Here is an 11,136-nt window from a genome sequence, read left to right on the forward strand (position 1 = left end):
TATGAGAATTAGAACCTAAGGAGAGAGAATCAAAGATTAATGTGGGACTTTGTGAGAATTAACAGAGCTGTATGAAATATAAGAATAATAAATCTGATAGAACAAAAAATCTGATATAATAGAATTTCTTATTCAAGCTGAATTCTTTAAATTCTTAGGAATGTAAACATGAGGCTGGCTGCATAAGATGAGTTCACCTGGAGAAAGCAGACCAAATTTTGTCGTCTTGATTTTGGGAGGTTTATATCCCGGTCTGTCTTCATCCTCGTGTAAGAAATTCTGGTACTATTTGGCTGGCATACAAAATACGGACTTTCATAATATTTTCATCATAACTTGAGTTTGTTTTTCTATTTCAACTACCTTTTTTTTACATTAGTAGTAGAGCTGTTACATATATGAGCAGCTTCTATGGCATAAGGCTTAAAAAACAGGTTCCTTGCTATACAAGTATGGCATAACAGCAAATAGTGCAATTAAATCAAAGCTGCAATAATCTGCAGTTCCACTGACAGATATCTGCACATAACTTCAATGTGACTTATGTGCAAAGATAATGAATTCTATAATGCAAATTTGCACATGGGGGTCAAATAAGGAACTTCTTTGTATTTGACAGTACATTGGGTATTAGGTATTTGTCACAAAATAAATAATTCATCTCGCATAGCCACTTGCTATGTAAATGATAGTCTATGTATATTAAAGCATTTAGCACTTAGAATAAAATGGACAGCTGGGGCCAAATGAATATCTCTCAGGACACATTACCATTACAGTTCCCCCGTGTGTTTTTAACTCTTTTTGCTTCTGAGAGCTGTCATGAGGACATTAATTGAATAAGGCACAGAGTTCATTCTAATGCAGGCAGAGCCACAAAAAAGAGGAAAATAATGTAAAGCAGTACATTAATTTTGGATTCTACTTTTCCCCATTTTTAATGTCTCTCAAATCCCTGGTGTAATTTGGATCTGTTTTAATTTAGGAAAAAATAAAGGTTAAATATTTTCAAAATATCAAGCAGATGACAATCAAAACATCATTTTAAAGTGTTTAACATAAGCTGGGATTTGGGCAGAATTTGAGGTCTAAATCTACCCCTAAATTCCACATGAATTTAGGACTCTCACTGAACCCATCCTTTCATTCCAGCCCTCTGATAGATTCATCTCCTACTCGTTAGGACCCAAAGTGAACTTTAAACAGAGCATGAAGATTCACACACCAAAGAGTGGCCATGCAAGTGGATGGGTAAAGGGTATCTCTCCAGACCCCATGGAGAAGGTAAATTGGAGTGCATGTTCTCAGTCCTACCCAATGTTGCAGAAATTTCCTGTAAAGATAAAAGAGACAGAAACTGTTTAAACTTTCTGTGCCCTGTACCTGCAGTTAGAAACACCACAAGAATCAAATCGTCTTTCGCACTTGTAGCTGTGAATCCAAGGAAACTCCACTAAACTCAGTAGAGTTGCTTGAAACTTATACCCTGGTTTAAACTCAGCGCCTTCTCTCTACTAGAACTGCACTGATATAAACGGAACTTCTAGTATTCAATGGTTACTTTGAACATAGTATAAACCAGACTGGACCTGATTTACTGATCTAGATGTTACATATATTTCATTTATCTTTTCCTCAGTGGTTTCAGGATGCTTATATGATACCCCTGCCAACAACCTAGGGTTCTCTAGGGCTAATTTTACAGCCATAGATTAGATTACACAGAAATATGTTATAATATAATATACAGAGAAGTAATTTAAAAATAAAGTTTTAACATCTGTGATCATCACTGTTTATCAGTGCAAAATCTAAGCTATGATAAAAGAGACTATACAGCTGAATAATGAAGAAAGACAGATAAAAGATTCTGATGTTTTAATCATTAGCAAAATGTCTGTTCCCAAGTTAACCTCCTAAACCCCAAGTCAGCATGAACTGTTATTTTTAATATTGCATACCAACATTTATTTCAGCTTCAGTTTATGTTATAATGATACTAGTTATAGTACAATGAGATTCCTGCTGAATTCAGCTTTGACTTAAGGCAATGAAATTTTAAGAGTTACATCTATATGTGTCCTGGTTTTTCAGTGTCCTGGTTCAGCAGAAAAATTGTTAGCATAACCAGCATTTGACCTCAACACATTCTCATTCAATTCTGTAACACAAAAGAAAGTGGAAGATAGTGTTGGATTAGCAAAGATATCTAAATATTTTTGTGTTTCTCTAAAGTAGAAGTTCAGTGTTTGAGCAGTTAGAAGTTCAGCTATAAATGCAAAGAAAAACCTTTGTCCTTCTAACTCCTGGCCATCTGAGCTTTTCAGCATAGATCAAAGACACCTGAGGTAGCATTGCTCTAGGTGACAAATCCATCTAGTACAGTGCAAACTTTGACAAACTGGAGTTTGGACCTCAGGTAGCAGTGCTAGGATAGTAATGGGCAGCACGGGGCTCTGCCCAGGAATCTGGACTTTGCTATTCAGGTCAGGCAGAAACCAAGTGAGCTGTTTCTGGAGTGCTCTTTATTCCACAGCTAGCACAGGTGGATGCAGTGCTCCACTGCACTGTCAATATGCCCCTTGCTACCTGCCTGGTTTGCTTTATTCAGGGCTGTAAACAGTTTGCCACATTTGAAGTCAGGAAGGAAACCTGTCAGTGGCTGTGAGGGTGGAGAGTAAGGAGGAAGGGGTTTCTCTTTGGGGCTGGCTAGGATCATCTAAACATAATTTACTTGATAATTTCAATATTATAGCCTTCCTCACTGCTTTAAAAATGTCTCTCTACAATCTGATAATGCCTCTACAGTCAGCAGCATAGAAAGAAGACCTTAGACCTTTTCTGCAATAACTCTAGTCCTGGTGGATTCAAACTCTCATTGGTTTTGCTCTCAAACTCACATTTGTAATATGGTGACAGCTGGCTCAGTGCTTTTTTATATCATTAAAATCCAATGTCTTAAAAGAGTAAGTTTTGTGAAGCCAAGACAGCATTTCAAGCACAGAAAACAAAAAGTGTACTAAAATCTCTGTTGGAGGGTTTTTCTCTGCGATATAACCTTTCCTTCATAGCAATAATTGAAGGATATTAATATGTGGCAAGAAGTGGGCATGCTGCTGTCATGTGCAGCATAATTTGGACTTCCAGCTGTGGAAGTTGGTAGAGAAGGACAGGAATTTTTCGGTGTGACTAGCCCCATCTGAAATTGATGGCTTGTTGAAATCAATGGACCACAAAGGGGATCACAGACCCCCCTTTGAGACCACCAGCTGTGGCATACAAATACAATGCCCATTCCAGGGGCATGTGAATCACATGTGATGCTTCTCCTTGCAGATGAGAGCTGTTTCTGGCTCTCCTGGTGGAATGGGAAGACACAAGAAACAGATCAAAACTGTGAATTGAGACAGTTGTCAAGAGTGCCCTGACCACTGGGTTAGTGGGAGATTTGTCAAATGCTGATAATTCTCTTTTTCCTTCTCCTGTGCTTTTTTTCAGTAGCAGAGTGCACAACTTTGCAGATGGAAAGCTACACCATCTCATTCACGACCTGCTATCCCCTTTGCTCATCTCCCTCTGAGATTGCCCTTTCTCTGTGTGCTCTTGTCATATCCTCAAGGTCAAAAAGTGTGGAAGAAACATAATGTTTTTCCAGGTGTTTCTCCTCAAACATTTATTCTCCGAAGATGCCATTGTTAAAGACTGCACAGTTACAGCAGTAGTTACATGCAGAGGATGAGTATTTCATGCAGCATACTGAGTTTTCAAATCTGTCTTTATTTCAGCTTGGGGTGGAGATATTCCTTGATGAAAGAAAATTCTGAAATTAATAACTGGAAATTGATTTTGATCAATTAAAACATTTCATTTTGATTACATTAGTCTTGCAATATGATTTTGAATTATCCCAAAATATAGTGGAATAGTAATACATGTAATAATAGAATAGAAACTTAGTCATTTCAAAGGAGAAATTAAACCATCTTGTTCCAAGAATGTTAAAAATGGGTTTTGGTTTTGCCAAAATAAAGTATCAATTGGATGTGCATGCCCCTACAAACCACTTCAATTTGAGAGAAATTGTATTTGCAGGTGGAAAGTTCTTCCATCTTTTTTTTTCTGACCCATGCTAAACAGATGTCACTTTCACAGGAAAAAAGGAACGAAACCAACATGCACAAAAAATATATACAAATACATGGTTTCAATTTGTTCATTCGTGTGTACTTTTTTTCTCTTCCTGATCCAAAGACCACTGAAGTTAATGGAGAGATTCCCTCAAACACTCACCGTGCCTTGAGACAAACACAAAGCAGCTTATGTGCTTCCTGATATCACACTCCTTCCATGAACCTGCATGCTAATCCACAGGTTAGCAATTCTAAGGTCTCTCTTGATGAACAATTAGTGCAGCAAACTGTGAGGTGTTTATTGTGATGTGCGAAACTTGGGCAAAAATATTCCCTAACCCATTTTACCTATGAAAGGAATTTGAGTTGTTGATCCCAAGCGCACACAGCACTAATCTGCTTCTCGTATAATACACTTTTTTTCCTTTCTTTCTCACTTTGATTATTTCTAAAGTCTAGTTTGTTATTGTTCATTATTTGTTATTGGTTTATTATTTGTTATTCATTTCTTAGTTTGCTCTTGTTATTTGTCTTTCTTCTTTCCTATTGCTTTATTTGTTTGCATTCTGTTTCTACAATATTTTTCCTTTTGCTATTATTTTTCTTCATTAGTTGCAGTGAAATTTTATCTCTGCATATCAAGTAGCTTGTTTTTATTTCATTATTTCCCATGTTTGTGTTACACAGATGCCACTGCTCAGCCTCACAAAGTCTTCCAAAGGCAACTCTTATCGATAGAGCACCACTGAACTCCACAGATAATGCTTTATTAAATGTTACACTGAAGCTGAAATCTTACACAGTAGGTAGCATAAAATCATTACCAGCTTGAATATTTTTGAGGATCAAGATGATAATGATAAGAGCAATGTCCCAACAGGGGACTCACCACTTATTACTTAATCCACAAGCCCCCCACAGGTGTGTTTTGGTGTCATTGAATGCCCACCCAAGGGTTATACAAAAGCCTGAAGCTAAGGCACATAAATGGTTCTATAAAGGTCTTGCAACACAGCCTAAGCTCTCTGGTTTTTAGGGACTTTATGTTATTAATAAGAAGTTAATGGGAAGTAAAAATATTGTGTGGGAAATGTGTACATAAAAGACTTACTTTCTTTGTGGCTCTCTCCTGTAAAACTGCTCAGGAAATGTCACCCCATACTGTCCTTTCTTTTTAAAAAGTATATCTGAGCAATCCCTCATCTCTTTTTTTATCTGTGGAATATTTAGATATGCAATATAAAAAGGATTTGTAAAACAAATAGTGGTCCCAACACTCTGGATTTCTGCAGTCAAAGCAAATGCAATGTTATTCATTTCATAATCTGGACTATATTTCAGATATGAAAGTCCAAAGTAAGTTAATATTTTCCTGAGCAAAGCTATCAAGCAGCCAAACACTATAAAAATGTTATATAGTCTTTCCTTCTCATTGTGTTAATGTAGATCTTTGATCCTCAGATCCACAGTTTTAGAATCTTAAAGGACTGAGGCGATCTTCCATTTCTTTAATATTATTGGCCATTTTCATGAACTGTGCAATATCCTCTTCCCTCATGGTCAAGATTTTCAGGCTGATTTATGTCTCTCTTTTGAATTATTAATAACCTATTTGAAGGTTTGTTCTGTACTACAAGTCTCCATTTCCCTCTAAACCTCGTAGAAAATCTGTTCAGGAGCTTTCTATTGAAACAGTTGGTTGTTTTGTTGGTTTTTATTTTCCCCCTTGAAGCCTTGCATGAACAGGTCAAGTCCAGCAGTCTCCAGTCAGATCAGTGTAACAGGGGCATGGACTTTGCATGTTATATCTGCTGTTCAGGGAAGGGATACCCACAGCGGACCTAATTTGTATAAAATAGCAGGGCCCCTCACTGCCTGTCACTTTTACCATGGACATGCAAATGACAAAGCCCTCAAGTCAAGACTATACTACATCACCTAAAGAAGCAAAGGTTCATTCCTGACCCTAACTGAATTCCCATAAACCACAGTGGCACCAAGCCTTTAGCAACTGCTATACCAAAAGTGTTACATAGCAGGGACTGAAATTGCTCACAAAGATGTACCTTTGTACCAGGTGACTGTGTTGTACCATTCTGTAAACCATATTTAGCATAAAGGCCTTCTTTCAGATACTTCAGACACTGTGAATTAGTCTGTCTGATAAGTCCAGATCTCTAAATTTGAGATATATTTCCCCTCCAATGCAAACAGGATGCTTAGTCTGCAGCAAGAAGCTTCATTAAGTCAGGTGTTTAACAGAAGCTTCCCTCTAGCTATGTTTACCTAAGTGATGAAAAACTTGTTTTTAAGGGACCCGTAGGCAAATACACCAATTGCATGTTATAAAAGAATAGCACTTTATAGATTTCATTGAGATTGAAGCCCAGAGAACTATACTGATGCCTAATGCAGCCTTATAGTAAGACTCCACCAGTTTCAGATTAAACTTCTGTGACTATTTCCCTGTGTAATTGTTTTTGTTTCTCATTCTCTTTAATGTTAAATTCTGCAGTTCTTGCAAGTGGTCAAATATTGCCCAACCACATTGGTGTAAAACCAATGCAAAAAGGATTCTATTACTTTTAGCTAAATAAATTTTCTTAAAAAATACATACTCACATACAGTGGATGCCTCAGAAAATTGAGAGGAGGAGGAGTAGGTATACAAACCCTTCTCTTTCCATCTAGTAGCATGAGGTAAATTGCACAATAAATCAATTTTTATGGATGCTGTTGACTTGCAACATTTGCTGCTTTTAAAAATTAATAGCTGAAATAATGAACATTCTCAAAAACTCTCTGAACAGCCAGCTTGATTAATTCCCTGAAATGAAAAGCAGTTGACAGCTGCAATATTCTCAGCTGAAATTTTCTCTAGCCTGATCAGACTACAATCTAAACTTATTCCAGCAACACAAGTTTGCTTGCTTTGGTTTTAATTGTAGGAAAATAAACTTAAGTCCCATATTGTACTTTGCCTAGACATGCATACACGCACATCTATAAAATATTCCTTCCTGTAAAATTAAGTTTAATTTTTGTGCAAATATTATTTTGAAGGCATAATAGCACTGCACAGTGCAAGTGTCATCACTTCATATTAATATTGTATTATTCTCAAACTGATAAGAAATTCCTGGGTATAAGGAAATGTGTGCTGCATTTTGAGCGTTCTCTAGATAGTGGTCCACATCCCAAAGTGACGTACTGAGGAACACCTCCTCTGAATGAAATGTAGATACACAGCTTCACATCAGTATTTCCATTTACCTCCCTTTCTAGGTCTCATTATTCATGGTCCCTTAACATACGAGCAGGAATTAAATGCGAAAAAAATGTTAGCTGTTTCTCTTTCTGACTTTTTTTCTAGAGCTGGAATTAAATAATATTGTTGTCTACAATGGGAAATATTTGTGATATATTTCAGGTTAGGATAAAAAAGTAAGATATTATTAATGCTTTGGTTAAGTATTAAGGCATTTGTTTAATCTTTTAAAATGTACATAAGATTAAAAATATCTGATATTTAACACCAATCTATGTTTCTTATTGCCCTGGTTTTTATTGCTGAGATATTGTTCTGAAATAACCAAGACAGATGCCTGAAGTCATGATTAATGAGGCTGCTGCAGATACTCAGATGATCCAGGTGACTCCATCCTGCATCATAAGAAGTGGATGGACATATAAGCCCCACTTTAAATGAATAAAGGTCATCAGTTGCTCAGCCATATATATTCTTGGCTACCTACGGATCCTTTAACACCAGCATTTGTGAGGAACTTCTGCTTGAAAAATAAGCCAAAAATTTCTTCAGTCTGAACGTAATCAATTTGATGCTCCCTCTTATTTTTCATGACATTAAGGTCCATGTTCTCTCTCTTTTCACCTATGGAAGTTTTTACTCCATTATTCAGAAGCCTTCTCTGTTGACAAATTATTTTGTTGTTACTGTGAGAGGAAACTGTGGAGACAACAGTGCTCCATGTCCTGTTCAGGCATTCAAGTAAATAAAGCTATATATGAATGTGTGAGTCAGATTATTTGAAGGAAACCTCTGTGAAAATTTCAGTAGGCAAATGGAGACATCATCTACGTTGCTGTTGAAGTCTTCCAAGATAATAAATATTACTGTCTCGATAATCATGTTAGATAACTTCTCTATCAGCAGCTCTTGCAACTGTTAAGTATCTGGGGGGCTTATAGATCAACAAGATGTCAAGGCTGGTCTTTCCTGTAGTCTTATAAAATAAAAGGAAACACTCAAGGGAGTCTGCTTCAACTGAATTAATTAAATTTCTCAAATATGCAGTGGAATTAGAGAGTGTTAGTTAATAAAACCATGCAATCTGTTTTTCAGGTATGTCAAAAAGAAATTAATTCACAAAAAGTAAGTATTTCCACTGCAACATGCAGACCATTTTTAGGATAAGGCTTCCAAATGCATATACAATCCATGAAAATAAGGTATCAGAGAACAGAGGAACATGTAGCAGGGCAAGATAGGCTTAGAAATATGACTGGAGAAAAATCCTAAGATTACCAAGAATAAAGAAGCAGAAAACCAAACTTCTGTATAACAGTGTAGACAAAGTCAGAAATGTGAAGGTTTGCTCTTAGCTCAGCTCTAATCAAGGCGTGCTGCTTTGTTCAACTAAAATTACATTGTGTCCCTGGAGGACTAGCACATCTCTCTAAAAGCAAAGGAACATCAAGGTCTTTAGCATCTGTCAATGTATTCTTGCTAAAGGCTAAATTCTGGCTCTGTTTAGGCAAAGATGAAGACTGAGGGATTACCAAGTTCTCAGAGACATCCTGCTTACAAACAGCAAAAGGCTTCACAGAGTAGGGTGCTTTTCAGTGCTTCTTGGCTTGTTTGGAGAAGGGAATAGCTTATATCGTCCATGGTAATTTACTCTCGGATGTAAACTAATTAGGGTTGTAGAGATTGAACCCCTAGTACATAGCTGGTCTCATCCATGTCTCAGGAACATCTGCAGTCATGACTGTTCTCTTCTTTTACATCTCCATTATGCTTGAGTAACAGCTGAAACTTAGCCTGATGCTTTGCGTACATATATAAAGGCTGTGTAATCACTTCATCTTAGGTACACTGACATTGCATTAATTATGTGCATTTACTATCCAGAAGTAGTCTGAGCATTTGCTTAGGTTATGAAACATTGATTTTCCTGGTCCTGGGTGTGTGGGTGTGGGGGTGTGGGTGTGTGGATGGGTGTGGGTGTGTAAACTGAGATCTCAAAATCAGACCAAAAGGCAAAGCATTGAAAGTGGCATTGTATAAATCAAAGTACATCAGCAGCAGTGCCAGGAAAACATGTCACTGAGCAGAATAATAGTGTATTACAGGTTAAATAACAGTGCCAATAGGAAGATATGAGGCCAGAGTCAAATAAAAGACACCTACTTATTCACAATTCAATCTTAAATTTTTATTCCCTGACTCAGAACAAGCCCACTTGCAACCATAAAATGTTAACTCCAGATTTATTGAAAATGCAAGATGGATGGGCACTTCACCTTTTTATGATTAATTATGGACAGTTCTGAGCACCAGGAATCTGCTCCAATAAGCTGTTTGGGCCATGAGGAAGGAGAATATATCCAGAAACACCCAGCTGTCAGCTTCACTGGAGTCATTTACTCCAGGGAACCAACTTAAGGCAAAGCAACATGAGGATGGAAGCAACATTAAGGAGGCTAAAAGACTGCCTGTTTCACATCTTAATTGCTCGAGCTATTAAACAAACACATCTGGTGTTGATGTCTCTTGAATACTGTACTTTCTATGTATCACATATGCCTCTGTTAATGCTTTTATGAACTGCTTACTTTGGACTTGGAGTCAGGCTGCTAGCTTTTTTATTATTTTTTTTTTAAACTTCTAATGCAAAATTTATTTTTCTATTTGATGATTTCATTTTATTTGTTTTTACCCTCAGCCTTTTGGGTTTTGCATATTGCATTGTCTATCCATTCACCTTCCGCCACATCTCCTTCCCCAGTTTGTTCAAGAGAAATTAGCAAAATTAAATAAAGGAAAATTCCACTTCTGGCAGGCATGAATTTGTTAGAGAGAGTTAAAGGAGGCAAGTTTGCAAAATTTCATTATGGAGTCAAGTAATTGTTAAAAGAGATGCTGCTTCTTATTTGTTCAATAATGCTTTTATACGTTTCAAGTTTTATGAAGGATTGATTGGATAAAAATATCCTTGGAGGACTGTGACCTTGAGTTGCCTTTTGTGGAGGAATTTGTTGGGTCTAACCTAAAAAGAAGTCGAAATGGAGACTATGGAGGATTTGTACTTAAAAAGGGATAAATTTGTGCAGACATGCAGAATAAACGTTATTGACAAATTTGTTTCTAGAAGTGTTATAGGCTGCAAACAGCATTTCCACTTGGCTTCCTGAAAATCTCCTGTATTCCTTAACATTTAAAGATTTATGTAAGTAAAAAATTACATGTACCATATAGGGGCCAATATTGATAATTACTTAGAGGTCAAGGATATGGTAAAGGCAGTCTTATGTTGCTGTCTGATAACATAGAAGTGCCAAACTGCAGAAGGTATTTTGGCTAATATAGCTAAATTTTCCCAATAACTTTGTGTGAAATAACGCATAAGGAACTGCAGTTCCCTCAAGAATGGGCTAGCTGTTTATTCCATATGAATGGGAAACATTTCTTGTTTTCCCAGAGAAATATGGTGTATTATCCTGACTCCATCCACATTGCATCTGCTCCATAGGCTAAAATGAGTAAGCAATAGACTGTCTTCCTTTTCATACACACCAGTGATGTTCTGTCAACAATATAGCCCGCAATCTTTTCTCTGAAATACAGAATGTTTATGTGTGCCTATATAAAACGTCTATGAATCTTTTGTTACACTTTACAGTGATACAGATAAAATAGTTACTAAAGATTCTTCAAAATCAATGTTATAAGTTCCTGACCTGTAAATATATTTTTATAAATATT

The 11,136-nt window shown here is 36.7% G+C and overlaps 1 long non-coding RNA gene across 1 annotated transcript; it reads right to left on the reverse strand.

The window, feature by feature from the left end:
- Window positions 1-257: 257 nt before the first annotated feature.
- LOC135312878 (uncharacterized) lies at window positions 258-2,373 on the reverse strand. Its single transcript, XR_010372496.1, has 3 exons — window positions 2,290-2,373; window positions 2,070-2,161; window positions 258-1,333 (listed from the first exon to the last, which is right to left on the reverse strand). It is a non-coding gene; the product is annotated as an uncharacterized LOC135312878 (long non-coding RNA).
- Window positions 2,374-11,136: the final 8,763 nt, after the last annotated feature.

This window comes from Phalacrocorax carbo, chromosome 3 (genome assembly GCF_963921805.1).
Source record: "Phalacrocorax carbo chromosome 3, bPhaCar2.1, whole genome shotgun sequence".
Taxonomy (NCBI): Eukaryota; Metazoa; Chordata; class Aves; order Suliformes; family Phalacrocoracidae; genus Phalacrocorax; species Phalacrocorax carbo.